Raw genomic sequence first — 17,367 nt, 5'->3', positions numbered from 1 at the left:
CTCTAAAATTATTAGAGTCAGAAGTGATCATGGTGGGGAATTTGAAAACAAAGATTTTGAGGAATTATTTGACTCTAATGGAATATCCCATGATTTCTCCTGCCCTAGAACTCCACAACAAAATGGAGTTGTAGAGAGGAAGAATAGGACACTCCAAGAGATGGCCAGAACCATGATCAATGAAACTAATGTGGCAAAGCACTTTTGGGAAGAAGCTGTAAATACAGCGTGTTACATTCAGAATAGAATCTCTATAAGACCTATTCTGGAAAAGACTCCCTATGAACTGTGTAAAGGAAGAAAACCAAACATTTCATATTTTCATCCTTTTGGATGTTCTTGCTTTATCTTAAACACTAAAGAACATCTGAACAAGTTCGATTCCAAAGCACAGAAAGGTATTATGTTAGGATACTCAGAACGCTCTAAAGGCTACAGAGTATACAACACAGAAACCAAAATTGTGGAAGAATCAATTCATGTCAGATTTGATGATAAGCTTGACCCTGAAAAGTCAAAGCTAGTTGAAAATTTTGCAGATTTAGAAATCACTCTTGCAGGATCTGATAAAGTTCCAGAAGCAACTGTCACTCAGAACTCTGAAGAAATTAAATCCCCAGAAATCCCAAAGAAAGTTAAAAGTCGTATCAACGTATCTGAAGATTTGATTCTGGGAAACAAGGACGAACCTGTCAGAACCAGATCTACCTTCAGGACCTCTGAAGATACTCCTCTGGGACTAGTGTCTCTGATTGAGCCTATGTCCTGTGATGAAGCACTTCAAGATAACGACTGGGTTTCAGCCATGCAAGAAGAATTAGATCAATTCACAAAGAATGATGTCTGGGATCTTGTTCCAAAGCCCAGAGGCACTCACGTTATTGGAACCAGATGGGTATTCAGAAACAAGCTGAATGAGAAAGGAGAAGTCGTCAGAAACAAAGCTCGACTGGTAGCTCAAGGTTATAGTCAACAAGAAGGTATTGACTATAATGAAACCTTTGCTCCAGTCGCAAGGTTAGAATCTATTCGTCTTCTTGTATCTTTTGCTATTAACCATTCTATTAAATTATATCAAATGGATGTCAAGAGTGCATTCCTTAATGGTTATATATCAGAAGAAGTGTATGTCAACCAACCTCCAGGTTTTGAAAATCCAAATTTTCCAGAACATGTTTTTAAACTTAAAAAATCTTTATATGGACTTAAACAAGCTCCCAGAGCTTGGTATGAACGTTTAAGCAATTTTCTTCTGGAACATAATTTTATCAGAGGGAAAGTTGACTCCACACTCTTCTGTAAGAACCTTAACAATGATCTCATGATATGCCAGATATACGTTGATGATATTATTTTTGGTTCAGTTAACGCCTCTGTTTGTCAAGAATTCTCTGAGTTAATGCAGGCAGAATTTGAAATGAGCTTAATGCAAGAACTAAAGTTCTTTCTGGGAATTCAAATTAACCAAACCTCAGAAGTTACATACGTTCATCAAAGCAAATATATTAAAGATGTTCTGAAGAAATTTGATATGGCTGACTGCAACTCTGCAAAAACTCCCATGCATCCAACATGCATTCTTGAAAAGGAAGAAGTAAGCAAAAAGGTTTGTCAGAAGCTCTATCGAGGTATGATAGGCTCTCTTCTCTATCTGACTGCTACTCGTCCTGATATTCTCTTTAGTGTCTGTCTCTGTGCCAGATTCCAATCAGACCCTAGAGAATCTCATTTAACAGCTGTTAAGAGAATTCTCAAGTATCTGAAAGGAACTCCTAACCTAGGCCTGATGTATGAGAAAACATCAGAGTATAGACTTTCGGGTTACTGTGATGCAGATTATGCAGGAGATAGACTAGAACGAAAAAGCACATCTGGAAATTGCCAGCTTCTGGGAAACAATCTGATATCCTGGGCCAGCAAGAGACAGTCAACTATTGCTCTATCTACTGCAGAAGCAGAATATATCTCAGCATCACTGTGCACAACTCAGATGCTCTGGATGAAGAATCAGTTAGAAGATCTGCAAATCTTCGAGAGTAACATTCCTATCTTCTGTGATAATACTGTTGCCATTTGTCTAAGTAAGAATCCCATTCTACATTCCAGAGCTAAACACATTGAAATAAAACATCATTTTATCAGAGACTATGTTCAGAAAGGGATAGTAACATTGAAGTTCATTGATACAGATCATCAATGGGCAGATATCTTTACTAAGCCTCTAGCTGAAGATAGATTTCTTTTTATCTTAGAAAATCTGAACATTCAAAATTGCCCCGAATGAAATGTGGCTCTGAAGATGTAAAATGAGACTCTGACATAAACAAATGTGCTTCTGCCTCTGACTCTGATACTTCTACCAGTTAAGAAGATATCTGAGTTAGAAATCTCCAGGAACCAATCCTTTGGTATTCCTGAAGATCAGATACATCAAAACACGTGGAGCACTTAGCGTCTAACCCTAGAACTTCTAGACAGCTGTCCAGAAGAAAATCAAAGGGCAAACGTTTAAGATCTCCTCGAGCAGTGTGCATACTGTTGGGATTAGACTTTCATTAATGAGCCTTAATCATTTTTCCCCAAGCGTGCTAACTTGTGTTTTGTGCCAACGCTGAATTGAGTGTCGTTTTGCATGTGTTTTCATTTAGGGTATTTAAACACTTCTCTCACATTTCACACACTTATCACTCTCACTCACTCTCAAACTCTCTCTGAAGCATTTCTTCAAACTCTTCATCTTCTTCTTCTTCGTCTTCAACTATGGATGCTTAACAACAACAAGTCTTCAACTTTTCTCAACAAATGGAATCCAACACCACTGCCCAAAGTTCAAGCATTCCAACTCCAACGGTTACAGGAGTCTCCATTACTCCAGTGTACAAGGAACCCCATGTTCTTGACCGTGAACCCCATATAAACCTAGCAACTCCCTTTGAGGGACTGGAAGTGTTGTGTGAATCTCTAGTGGACTTCAATAACATGAAGAGAAATGGTGTAGATCTTACTCAAGAACTCCGTAAACAAGGGTGGGAAAACTACTTCCAAAGGCTTTATGGCCCTGTTTACCCAAATCTCATCAAAGAATTTTGGAGATTTGCAGACGCTGATGACCATTTCATCGTCTCCTACGTATTGGGGGTAAAGATAGTGATTTCTGAAAAGTCAATTGCTTCTTTACTGAACATGGAGAAAGATGGAGGAAAAAGGATTTACAACATCAACCCTAGGTCAAGGCGCATTGCTGAAGAAATCAATCCAACCATCTTCAAACTCAACACTGAAGGAAATCCTTCAAAGAATAAAGAACTTCATCAGAACCTCAGAGTATGGCTCAAGATCATTCTGGGAACCATTCATCATCGCCCAGCATCAAACTCCTCTGACTACATCAATACAGATCAGAAGTGCATTCTGTATTGCATTCACAAGGGTGTGAAGCTCTGCCTTCCTGCACTACTCTTCAGATATCTCAGAGACTCTGTAAGGGAGACAAGAAACAACATGAAGCCCAGAGCCTACATCCCTCTGGGAAGACTTCTGTCTGATGTTTTCATCGAAAATGGGCTGGTAGATCATCTAGAGAAGAACAAGCTGATGGAAGATCTGACGATAGATACTGGGAGGCCTCTGAATGCCAGAAATCTCAAGAGTATGGGAATCTTGAAAGAGATTCAAGTCAGACCCACGCTGGACACCTCCTGGGACGCTTTGAAAGATCAGAGGAAGCTGCCACATGGTCTTGCAAGGTTCTTCAAGAATGAACCCAAAGACGCTATCCTCTTCTACATGCAACGTCTGAAGGATGAAGGAGTCGACATATCTGATTTCAGATTGGACGATTGTCTAGATTCAGAAGAAGACTTTGTCAGATTCAAAAGAGGTCCCTCTAAGAATAAGTCTTCAAAGGCAAAGAGAGCAAGGATAGGAGAAACTTCTGGAACCAGATCTCCAGCACCTCTGCAAGAAACTACTGGTAAGTCTGCTCCCTCTATTCCCTCTGAACAACTTATGGCTTCTTCTAATCCTCTCCCAACACCACCAATATACACATCATCTGAAACTCCACCTTCTACAACCAGAACCTCACAACCTCTACCCAAAATTAATCTTGCCCATACATCATTACCTCTATCTGAGGATGAAGAAATGAACCAAACCACTTCCTCTTCATCATCTTCAGACCCAGAATCACCTCCATACCTTATCCTCTCCTCTGACCCAGAACACTCTGACCCTAGCTCTCCAACCCTAGCCCAAATTCAGGCTCAAAACCTTGCTTCACAACAACCAACACAATCTGAAGCAACTTCACCTCCCCCAGAACAAACAACCAATATCCCTTCTGAAGACCAACCTTATGAAACTCAACCCTCTGACCTCCACACCTCTGATATCACCCCTCCAAACACCTCTGCTGAACCTGAACCTGAAGCTGAACCTGAACCTGAAGCTGAACCTGAACCTCTAACATTAAATCTCAGCCCTCCAACCTCTTCACCTCAAACCTCTGAACCTAACCTTTCTGTACCTACCCTTGAGGAAGCCATAATGCTGGTCGTAGGGGCTTCAGTACAAAAGGTCAAGTCTCTGACCATTAACTCTGAAGTCAGTGATGATCCTGACTCTGTAAGGACACACTGGAACAGAGTCATTGGCTGGATGACCTCTGAGGCTTTTAAACTGAAGAACATCTCTGAACAAGTCAGAAATGGCTACATCAGAGGTGCTGAGGCAAGACTCCAGGAAAGACTTGCAAGAGAAGCTGAAGCCAGAAGGCTGGAGGAAGAGAGACTAGCAAGAGAAGCTGAAGAAGAAGCCAGAAGGCTAGAGGAAGAAAGGGCAAAGGAAGCTGAAGCTAAAGCTCTGGCTGCTGCTGCTGCTGCCGAAGCTGAGGCACAAGCTGCTGCTGAAGCTGAAGCACAGGCCGCTGCTGAAGCACAGCAGGCTCTGACTCAGGGGGAGTCCTCATCTGTTATCCCTATGGTTCTCCAGACGCTTGAAGAACTCAAAAACGATCAGAAGGAACTCCGTACCAGAATGGATAAACAAGATACTGTCAACGACAACATTCAGAGCATGCTGGCTCAATTGCTTCAGAGAATGCCTCCGCCTCCAAACCCTTAGGCACTTAGGATTTTGTTGTTTTGCTTTCCTTGTTTCTGATGTTTACTTGTTCTTTTTGCCTCTGTTGCCTTTTTTATCTGAATACAATGTTTTTCTCTTGAATTATTATTTTTGCTATGTCTTTTTGATTCTGACAAAAAGGGGGAGAAGTCATTAATGGCTCTGATGAAAATACTGTCTAAATACCTTAAGCACTCTGCGACATATTTTTCTTAAAAATAAATTTATCTAACTCTAGACTTAAGAAATTGCAGAAGGTATCAAGAAACCTCATTGCTTGGAAGCTCTGGTAAGGACTTCTGAACTCCCTAGCCTATCTCAGGGGGAGCTCTTGTCTATCTGATCTGATATTGTTTATGTTTCATCTGCTAATTAAGTTTGTTTTGTCATCATCAAAAAGGGGGAGATTGTAAGAACGAAAATAGTTCTACAACAGATTCCATGATTTTGATGATAACAAAGGATGAAACCAAAAATGGCACCCTAACGAAAAGTTTCTAAGTGTGCAGGGTTCTAAGGAAAGAAGGAAGAAATCATCAGATACAGAATCATATCAGATACAAATTATCAGAAGACCAGAAGCATCTGAAGTAGAAACACGTTCAAGAAAGTCTAACTCTGAGCAAAACAGCAAAATATCAGAAGCATCTGAACAAGAAGTACGCTCTAGAAGTTCTGACTCTGAACAACGGTATGTCAACTCCAGAAGCTCTCAGCGTTATCTGAAGAAACCATCAGAACTCAAAAGAGATCAACATCAGAACTTAGATAGCAAGATTCCAAGATTCCCAGAAACACGAAGACTCTGATTATGGAATTGCTAAATAAGGAAGAGTAACGTTAACTTCAAATAAAGTTTTGGAAATGGATTTCCTAATACAGAAAGAGACATTAAACTCCAAATTCAAATGAAAAGGAACTATATTTGGAAAGTAGTCATTCAAGGAGAGAAAGTCATCTTGGCAAGAAGCTATATAAGTTATGGCATTAATTCAAAATTATTGACCATCAGTTTCTACGACTACTTCAATCCTATATATAAAGGACTGCAAATCAACATTGACAAGTACAAGAAAACAACACAAGAACATACTGAATCATCAACACACAAAAACGTTTTATTCTCTCAATCTTCACAAAGCTTTTGCTTAAAACGTGAAACACTTTTTGTTCTTACTGTTGTAATATTTGCTTATCTTAGAAGCACTCTAGATTACATAAGTATTTATCTTTGTTGTATTTCCTCAAGTGACTCTGTGCAGTCTGTATACTTGAGAGGACTAAGAGATCTTTCTCTTAGACGTTGTTTGTAATCAATCTTTCAAGATTAGTGGATTAAGTCCTTGTTGAAGGCGAAATCACCTTGGCCGGGTGGACTGGAGTAGCTTTGTGTTATAAGCGAACCAGTATAAAATCCTTGTGTGATTTTCATTTTGAAAAAGCGCTTATTTTCCAAACAATTCAAACCCCCCCCTTTCTTGTTTTTCTCACCTTCAATTCTGACCTTGACCCTTGAATCAAACTTGTAGAGGGAATCATAAATGACATTGTGCAAAACAAATCAACCTAATATGTTGAAAATTGAAGAAGATATGATCTTTGAAAGTTGGGGCAGAGTCACTTGAAAATAGGTCAAATTTCCTTAAGTCCACAAATGACCTATAATGTCTCCAAACTTTTGATGATCCTCCAAGCATAATTGGATTTTGTAATGTGAAGAGAAGTTATATAGAATGTTGAGAAGAGTAATATGAAAAAAGAAACATTCAAAAATGTTGATAATTGAAGAAGTTGTGATTTTTGGAACCTTGACTTCAGAATGTTGACCTTTAGGTCAAATCCCTTGGAACAAGCTTGTGTATTTGGACTTTTCTTGCATTTTAAGGCACATGGGTGATCATATGAACTAAAGATAAGGTGTCCTTGATTGTATATTGATTAAATTTCTCAAATCTTGAAGTTGCTTGTTGAAGAAGGCATGCAAATAAACACATGAACCTTTGACTTTCCTTGAGAAGTAAGCAACTAAACTTTGAGATGCTCTTGATTTGAAAAGCCATGTCTTGCATAATAAACTTAAGGGAAACAAGACATACTTTTGGTATTTTGATTAATGGTTAGATAAGTAATGAATCAAATAAACACAAAGGTAAAACACCATCAAAAAGGTGGTTGGTGATCCCTGCAAAAGCAAACCCAAAGATGGATAAAGGGAAGGACTAAAATATGACCTTGCTTATATGCAAAAATTAAAATGAGATGTGGGATCTTAGGGTTAAAAATTAGGGTATGATAGAATGGCATCGCATTTAGATTCTCAAGAATGTCGTACTCATGGTTCATCATCGCGCTTGCATTCTGATTGGAGTATTGCATATCAGTTCGTGTTTCTGGATTGCATCTTCAAAGTTCATCATCGTGGATCCAACTTCTTCACGCCTCTGAGATTCAAGAATTGCGTCGCCAAGCATCGCATTTTCTCCCTAAAATACGGAACTGAAACGAACGAAAAGAAGAGTAAAAGCTCTAAAACCTCCTTCAATCTCCGAAAACAACAACACTAAATCCAGTTCGTCCCTGTGCGCGTGCGACATTAACAAGAAACGAAATCAAAGTTGAAACGAGAAAACTAACCACAACAGAGTTTCGACGCAACCAGGTATTTTACTCTTCCTTGATTCGATTCCCTCTTCTTCTTATGGAAATCTTTTGCCACCATTATTTTGTTATTAATGCATTGTGAATCACGTGAGAACCGAGAGGATTGAGGTGAGGAAGAGAGCTTGAGAATGTAGATCCAAGGATCTATGAGATGATGGAAATCGAGAGTGGAGAAGAATTGAGAGTGAGAATTTCTATGAACTGAATAATTTGGAGAATGAACTGAAGAAAAAACGAAAAATGAATTTTTTTTCTAGAACTTCAAGGGAATTGCGTTTACATAGGATTCGAATTAGTTACAAAATTACATCGAAATTATAACTAAATTCTTGAGAAATTTAGAGCTAGTTGCAAATTAGAAAAATGGTTAGCATGTTAGTTAGTGAGCAAATCAATCTCTATTAGAGAATTTTATCTTCTACAGTGCACATGTATAGGCTTAATGTAGAGCTTAAAGTTCTGTGAATTTCCGCAGGTTGGATGCATTTGAAATTTTTGTCAAATTGAGTTAGTTGTGGATATTTCTATTAGTGTTCACTTGAACTCAGCTTGAGGTTTTCAACATTCCACATTCCATTGAATTAATATGAGCTAACCGATATGCCCACATATTCTGAAATTGGATAGCTGTTACATGTTAAATGTAATTTAAAGAACCTGTTGTTTGATACCCTGTTATGGCAGCAAAATAGTCGTTGGTTTTGCACTTGCTTAAATTAATTTGACAGAGTTCTTAATTCCATAAATTGGTTAGGCTAGCATGTTAGCTTGGGTAACAACTGTTATTAGTGTGTGTTACTTATTGATGTTGGATGAAAAAGAATTGAAAACAATTACTGCTATATGGCATGCTGACTTTGTGCGAATTAACCGATGTGTTTGTGATATTGTAGGTTGGTGAATGGATTCAAATTATGTTAGGGTGAAAATGGAAAATAGTGATATGGAAACTAGATACTGTTATGCAGACTTGCTATCCTTGTTGTGTTATGAAATTAAGCTCGAATTGAAAACTTAATTGTTAATGAGGCCATAAATTATTGAATGGAATGGATGTGGTTAGTGTTTCACCTATTCGTATGTGGTTTTATTATATGCATGTTGAAATTGGATTATGCTACTTAATTCATTACAATGCTCACGTTAATTATATGATTTGGAATGCTTATTTGATTTGGCTATATGTATGGTATTAACAAGTTGAAATGGTTATTATAGGGTTGGTGCATGATAACGCGAAAACGTATCGTATTTTTGATTTCATATGCATTGTTTTTTACTTGATTGACACTTATTATTACGCAGTATTTTATGTTTATTGCAGATATTTATCGAATAAAAGGTTTACGAGCAAGCAAAGTGGAAAATAGCAAAAAGAAAAGAAAAAGAGAAGAAAATGGAGAAAAATAGAGATAATGGGCTACCACACCAAATGGACTTGTGGCGCCTATCACCTGAATGTGTGGCGTCCGTCACATGAACCAAAGAGGGTGGTGGCGCCCGCCACCAATTATGAAGAGTTTGTGGCGCTCAACCCTTAAATTGTGGCCGCTCGCCACGGAGTCAAGGACTAGGGTTATGGCAACCGCCACAACCTAGTCTTCCCCACTATTTCTCCATGATTTTAGCCACGAATCCACTCACCTTTTCCTACAATTTAGGGGAGTGGAAAATATATAAAGGAGTTTAGTTTTTTTCAATCAGACTCTCTCTTCTTCCGGCTTTCAATCAATGATTAATTTTTTAGTCAGATAGTATTTTCCTTTAGTTTCCTAGACAGTTTTTCCTACTTTGTAAGAGTGATAGTTTCTCCACATCGGGGACTATTGCAATTTATTTTACGCATTTGAATTCAATTGTAACGGTTACTCATTGCCAAAGCCTACCGACATTATTTTAATTGAAGAATCAAGATTCAATTCCAATTTTCAATTCATAATCCAGGTTTTATTTCGATTTCTAATTTATTTATTTATGACTTATTATATATTTGATTTTCCTAATACCATGTCTGTTACCGAATCCATGTCCGGCTAAACCCTTAGGTATCGGTATGTAAAGATTGTCGAAACGATTATTTATGACTTATTGTATATTTGATTTTCCTAATACCATGTCTGTTACCGAATCCATGTCCGGCTAAACCCTTAGGTATCGGTATGTAAAGACCGTCGAAACGACGAGATTCGTAAATAATTGGTGTTAGTTTTTATAAAACTTATTTTTCTAGTTTTTAGTTTCTTATTTAGATCAAATTGTTTTTCATACGAGAGTACAGAACAAACTAAGGTTACGGTCAATAAGAACGAGAGTTTGAGATTTTAACCAGCTAGCTGAAACTAGGCATTAATCCTAAACACAACGAGAACGCTTTAGGATTAATTAGACTTTATTCATATTCAAAAATTACTTTTAAATTCAAAATGAGACAGCGAGAGCCAAGCATTCTGGTTTAGGAGTATGGTCAGAGTCAATAAAAACGAGAGTGTGAGACTAAGTCTTTTCTATAAATAATTTCTACTGAAGAACATTTTGACCAATAAGATTACACCAAATATCTATCGAGTCCCCGAAGTTTGATGAGTTACATACTGATATCCCTTTATCATATATCTTTCTCAATATTCTATTTACGCTATAGTTACCTCTCTTCATCCCTCCAATCTTAGAACGATCAACAACCTTAGATTTACATAGTAACATTAGATAACGATACGTTCAATTATTAGTTCTTGTGGGTTCGACAATCTTTAAAACTACGCGATAGGACTGTCCACTTGCAGTCACGATTCCCATGGACTTACTAAATCGCGATCAAGTTTTTGACGCCGTTGCCGGGGACTAATTTAGTCGATATCGTAACTCCAGTGTTGCCCAGTATAGACTAAGGCAAACAATTCTTTATGAAGGAGAATTGTCATCCAAGGCGCAGCGAAATTTAAAAATTTCTCCATTTAGTGATCCTTACGAATGGGCATGATCAGTGATAGAATCGTTACCTCTTGTGGCGATTTAAACCTTTGGTGCAGATCTCTTGTAACGATCAAAACCTTGGATACAAATCCACGGAGCGATCACGAACGTTGAACGATGACAACGTCTCTACTCAGTCCACACGAACGGGTTCCTTCAATCTCAGTGCTAGCTGGTACGAATGAAGGCTTTGAGTGAGAGAGAGAGGGAAACGAAATTCCAAGTCTTCACTTGAGTTGAGTCTGAGTGACAATGCTTCTACCCAAGGGTTCTATTTATAGAACCACTTGTGTGGGCTTCAAGCTAAAAAGCCCACTTAAGTGTATTTTGGCCCATATCTTATAATATGCCCAAAATCACTTAAGCATGTGGTACCTTACCATATTTCGTATTCCACTTAAGTGCACCGTACCTTACAATGTTCCTTAGTTACTCTATCTCTCATCAATCCGTCCTTTGTGTGTGACCCTGTAGGTTTTCGCGACGTTGGCAATTATATTAAATCACGCATTTAGCATAATAAACAGTGAGCGGTATCTAGCAACACATCACTGCTACCCAAGTCACGAAAATGTCATGTGATTTGACAAGTCCTTCTGTGATAATAATTATGTGTATAATTACCCCTTTGCCCTTATGTCTATATTGAACACAAGGTATAAACCGTGTCATCCTTGTCCAGTTTAATATTGGGCCCATAGACATTTATCCTGTTACGCAGGATGGACAAATTCCATCTAGGTCACTCATGTCCCTTAGCATGCTTCGTGGAGTACCCATCAACTGTCTTTATGGTTATCCAGTTACGGACAACGTTGGATCAGCAACAAAGCACTCGACTTTACATCTAGGATCCATAGTGGTTTCAGGTCGAAGAGTGGTATACACCATTATCACCATGAGAATAACTTATGACACTTTGTATAACTTTCTATATAGTATTCTCATAGCGGGTCAATCCGGTATAAATATTACTCTTAATATTCATACCTATGTCTAAGACTTGATAACTCTTTATCCATGATCCATGAGATGTGATCATCAGTCTACAAATAAAATAGTCTTAATGCTTTAATGTTATCCCACTTCACAATAAAGCTCGACTACGGATACTTTAAGAATAGTGTCCTTATGTTTAATGTGATCTCATGATTAAGTCATACTTGATACATTAAACGGACTAGCTATTCTAGGGACTTTATTAATCAAACATAATAAAGAAAAAGCCTTTTATTAATTAATAAATAATTCGATACAAGTACCAAAAGTATTGACCTCTAGGGCTTACACCAACACTTTCTCCCTTTCTACATTTGTCGAGTGTATGCCAAGTACTCGCTCTCAAGGCGAGAAATTAAAGCTACAGTTCGACGAACCTGAGTGTTATCTTAGATTAGAACATCAGATACGAGACTTGATACGAGAACATCGTATCAAGCTAAATCTTCCCGGCCTTAACATCCTTATTTCTGAATCAGTTATTCAACCAGAGATGGCCGAAGGAGTGCAAAACCGTCCTCTTAAGTACTATGCAATCCCGTTGCAGGATGAACCACATAACAACATCGCTGCCCCTGCCATCGAGGCCAATAATTTCGAGCTAAAACCTTCGCTGTTGTCAGCCGTATAGAAAAACCAATTTTCAGGTAGTCCCATGGAGGACCCAAACCTACATTTGTCAGTGTTTTTGCAATACGCAGACACGGTGAAAGCGAATGGTGTCAGCCTAGAAACTATAAGACTACAGATTTTCCCATTCTCATTAAGAGATAGAGCTAGAGCTTGGCTCCAGTCTCTACCATTCAACTCTGTCACTACGTGGAACGAGTTGAAGAAATTTTTCTTAGCCCGATATTTCCCACCTAGTAAGACGACTATGCTAAGAGCCCAAATAAACAGGTTTAAACAAAAAGATAATGAATCACTATTTGAAGCTTGGAAGAGATACAAAGACATGATGAGGCTTTGTCCACATCACGGTCTAGAAGAATGGTTGATCATCCATACCTTTTATAATGGTCTCTTGTACAACACAAGATTGACAATATACGCCGCTGCAGGTGGCGCACTGATGGATAAACCCTACAATGAGGCCTATCAACTTATCAAAAGTATGGCCCATAATCATTACCAGTGGGGAAGTGAAAGAACCTCTATAGAGAAACCTCCAACGAAAGGCGGCATGTACGAATTAAGCAGTCTTGACCATGTTAACGCCAAGGTAGATGCTCTTACTCAAAAGATAGACAACTTGACCATAGCACCTGCAGCCACCGTGGCTGCCGTAGCACCAAACTGTGAGATATGAGGAGTTCCGGGGCATGCTGCCCCAAAATGTCAACTCTTGATAGGAACCTCTACAGACCAGGTGAACTATGCTCAAGGAAACCCTTACTCAAACACCTATAACCCAGGTTAGAAGAACCATCCTAACTTTTCGTACAAAAACAATAATGCATTGTATGCACCTAACCAAGCACCTGCTGTACCACCAAGATATCATAAAGCTGCCACAAATACTCAAAATGCTCCTAGGAAGTCAAACCTAGAAATAATGATGGAAAACTTCATAGCTACCCAAGCTCAAACAAATAAGGATTTCCTAAATCAAAACATACCCACTAGTGAGCAAATCAAGCAGTTAGCAAACAAGGTAGACGCGTTAGCCACCCACAACAAAATGTTGGAAACACAAATCTCGCAAGTGGCTCAACAACAAGCACCTACTACTGCTCCTGCAGGCACATTCCCTGGATAGCCGCAACCAAACTCGAAAGGTCATGTAAATGTTATTATACTACGAAGTGGGACAGAACTAGACGGACGGACCGACCCTAGAATTTAAAACCCATCCATGCACCAAGACCCTTGTAAGGAAACTGAGAAGGAAGATGATCAAGAGGAAGATAAAAACGAGGAGGCCGTAGAGAAAGAAGAACCTTATGTGCCTCCACCACTGTATAAACCCTCTATCCCTTATCCTCAAAGACTTGTTAAATCTAAAAGTGTAGGGCAATTTAAAAAATTCGTAGAGCTTCTAAAACAATTGAATATCACAATACCCTTTACAGAAGCCATTACTCAAATGCCCTCATATGCTAAGTTTCTCAAAGAAATCTTATCTAACAAGAAGATAGAACATAACGAAACTGTTACACTTACTGCTGAGTGTAGCGCCATAGACAAAGACCCAGGTAGTTTCTCCATACCCTGTGTAATCGGAAAGTTTGTCATAGACAAAGCACTATGCGACTTAGGAGTCAGTATTAGTTTAATGCCCTTGTCCATATGCGAAAGGCTAAAAATGGGAGAACTGAGACCTACGAGGATGTCCGTACAACTTGCGGATCGTTCTGTTAAATTTCTCGTAGGCATGCTAGAAAACATTCTGGTACGCATAGGACAATTCTATATTCCTACTGATTTTATAATCATGGATATAAAAGAGGATTCCAACATCCCTATCATATTAGGAAGACCATTCCTAGCTACATCTGAAGTTATTATAGATGTTAAGAAAGGCAAGCTAACCTTTGAAGTTGGTGAGGAAAAAGTCAAATTCATTTTGACGCAATTCCTAAAGGCACCAGCTATAGACGATACCTGTTGTCTACTAGATGTCATCGACGAATGTATAAGAGCGATGGAGAATGAACAAACATCATACTCTGAAATACTGAAAATTCCAAGGCCTCCTACTTTTGAAGATGAAAATTTGAGTAAGGAATACCAAGATGACAGCCTAAGTGAATGCCTAGCACTAGCGCCCGATCATATGCCTTGCCCAAAGAAACCAGCCCTAGAACTCAAGACGTTACCCAAAAATCTTAGGTACAAATTCCTAGACACTGAACTTAAGCGACCTGTAATAGTAAATGCAGACTTACGGCAGATAGAGGCTGAAACGCCTCTACACGTTTTGAGAAAATACCCAACTGCTTTAGGCTACAATATCTCAAATCTAAAAGGAATAAGCCCTTCCATATGAATGCATCGCATAATGCTAGAGGAAGACATTAAGACCTATAGAGAACACCAAAGAAGGATAAATCCCATTCTGAGTGATGTAGTAAAGAAAGAAGTGCAAAAGTTGTTAGAAGCAGGTATTATCTACTCGATATCCGATAGTCAATGGGTAAGCCCAGTACATGTCGTACCAAACAAGGGAGGCGTCACAGTTGTTAATAATGAAAAAGGAGAATCTATAGCACAAAGAGTGGTTACTGGAAGTAGAGTGTATATTGATTATAGAAAATTAAACAAATCTACTCAGAAGGATCATTTTCCTTTGTCGTTTATCGATCAAATGCTTGAACGATTGGCTAAGCATTCTCACTTCTGCTACTTAGACGGTTATTCGGGATTTTTCCAAATTCCTATTCATCTTGACGACCAAGAGAAAATGACCTTCACATGTCCCTATGGTACATTCGCCTACCGACGAATGTCATTCGAACTGTGTAACGCTCCCGTAACATTCCAAAGATGCATGATGTTAATTTTTGCTAATTTTATAGATGATATCATGGAAGTCTTCATGGACGATTTCTCTATATGCGCACAGAGCTTTGAAGGCTACTTATCGAATCTTGAAATGGTACTAAAAAGATGCATAAAAGCGAACCTCATGGAAAAATGCCATTTCATGGTCCGACAAGGGATCGTGCTCAAACACATAGTATCCAATAAGGGGATTAAAGTCGACAAGGTCAAAATAGAAGTTATAGAAAACCTTCAGCCTCCAAAAATCGTAAGAGAAATACGACGCTTCTTAGGACACGCCGATTTCTACCGTCGATTCATTAAAGATTTCTCAAAAATCCCCAAACCACCGACTGGCTTATTGATGAAAGACGCCGAATTCATCTTTGATGACAAATGCCTAGCGGAGTTTGAACAACTGAAAAAATAGCTCTTATTACCGCACCTATCATGCAACCGCCCGATTGGAGATTACCCTTTGAAATCATGTGTGACGCTAGTGACTATGTTGTAGCCGCAGTCTTAGGACAAAGAAGGGATAAGAAAATTCATGCAATATACTATGCAAGTAGAACCCTAGATCCTACACAGATGAACTATGCCACCACAGAAAAGGAACTTTTAGCCGTAGTGTCCACTCTGGATAAATTTCGTTCCTACCTAGTAGGAGCAAAGATAATTATCTATATCGACCATGCTGCAATTAGGTACCTGTTAAACAAAAAGGACGCCAAACCAAGACTCCTAAGGTGGATCTTACTATTACAAGAGTTTGACCTAGAAATCAAGGATAAAAAGGGCATTGAAAATGTCGTGGTCGATCACTTGTCAAGAATGGAAGGTATTGAACCTGAACGAGTGCCTATAAATGATGATTTCCCGTACGAAAGACTCATAGCCCAACTGGAAAGCAATACAGCTAAATATGCATTAACCCATAAGGATACCAAAACAAACGAGGTAGTGGAAGCAATTTACACTAAAACCACACTACCATGGTACGCTGACTTCGTCAACTACTTAGCAGTTGGGGTGCTTCCACCAGACTTGACCTACCAACAGAAGAAAAAATTCTTCCACGATCTTAAACATTATTATTGGGATGAGCCTCTGCTTTTCAAGAGAGGTGCCGACGGCATTTTCCATCGATGTGACCCCAAAGATGAGGTAGAAAACGTAATCTCCCACTGTCATTATGCTCCCTATGGAGGGCATGCAAGCACCCCGAAGACTTGCGCTAAGATCTTGCAAGTCGGCCTCTTTTGGCCCATTCTGTGGAAAGATGTCCACATCGCGATCACAATTTGCGATCGGTGTCAATGCACTGGCAACATATCTAGACACGACAAAATGCCACTTAAAGGCATTTTGGAAGTAGAAGTCTTCGATGTTTGGGGAATTGATTTTATGGGACCTTTCCCATCTTCTTTTGGTAACAAGTATATCCTTGTTGCGTTTGATTACGTATCAAAATGGATTGAGGCCATAGCTGCTCCAACAAAGGACACACGAGTGGTAATTAGACTCTTTAAGCGTATAATCTTCCCTAGATTCGGAGTGCCGAGACTTGTCATCGGTGATGGTGGCTCCCATTTCATTTCAAGGATTTTTGAAAAGCTATTACTGAAATATGGAGTCCGGCACCACGTAGCAACACCCTATCATCCACAGACGAGTGGGCAAGTAGAAGTCTCAAACCGAGAAATTAAACAAATCTTAGAAAAGACGGTTTCCACCTCTAGGAAAGATTGGTCCTCAAAATTACCAAAAGCCCTGTGGGCATATAGGACAACTTATAAGACCCCAATAGGAACCACACCTTTTAAGATAGTTTATGGAAAATCATGTCATTTGCCGGTAGAATTAGAACATAAAGCATATTGGGCCATTAAGACCCTTAATCTCAATTATACTGCCGCAGGCGAAAAAAGAATATTAGATATCCACGAACTAGAAGAAATTAGACTAGATGCGTATGAGAATGCCCGAATCTATAAAGAAAGAACTAAAAAATGGCACGGCAATCGCATATCAAGGAAAAAGTTTAAGGAAGGCGACAAAGTACTTCTGTTTAACTCCCGTCTCATACTCTTTCCCGGAAAACTTCGTTCTAGGTGGTCCGGTCCC

General features: G+C 38.9%; 1 non-coding gene across 1 annotated transcript; it reads right to left on the bottom strand.

Annotated features, from left to right (window-relative positions):
• Window positions 1–12,634: 12,634 nt before the first annotated feature.
• LOC127133993 (small nucleolar RNA R71) lies at window positions 12,635–12,741 on the bottom strand. Its single transcript, XR_007807776.1, has one exon. It is a non-coding gene; the product is annotated as a small nucleolar RNA R71 (small nucleolar RNA).
• Between the last annotated feature and the right edge of the window lie 4,626 nt (window positions 12,742–17,367).

Source organism: Lathyrus oleraceus, chromosome 3 (assembly GCF_024323335.1).
Source record: "Lathyrus oleraceus cultivar Zhongwan6 chromosome 3, CAAS_Psat_ZW6_1.0, whole genome shotgun sequence".
NCBI lineage: Eukaryota > Viridiplantae > Streptophyta > Magnoliopsida > Fabales > Fabaceae > Lathyrus > Lathyrus oleraceus.
Note: the sequence above shows the minus strand (reverse complement) of the source record. Positions and strands in the feature narration are given on the sequence as shown.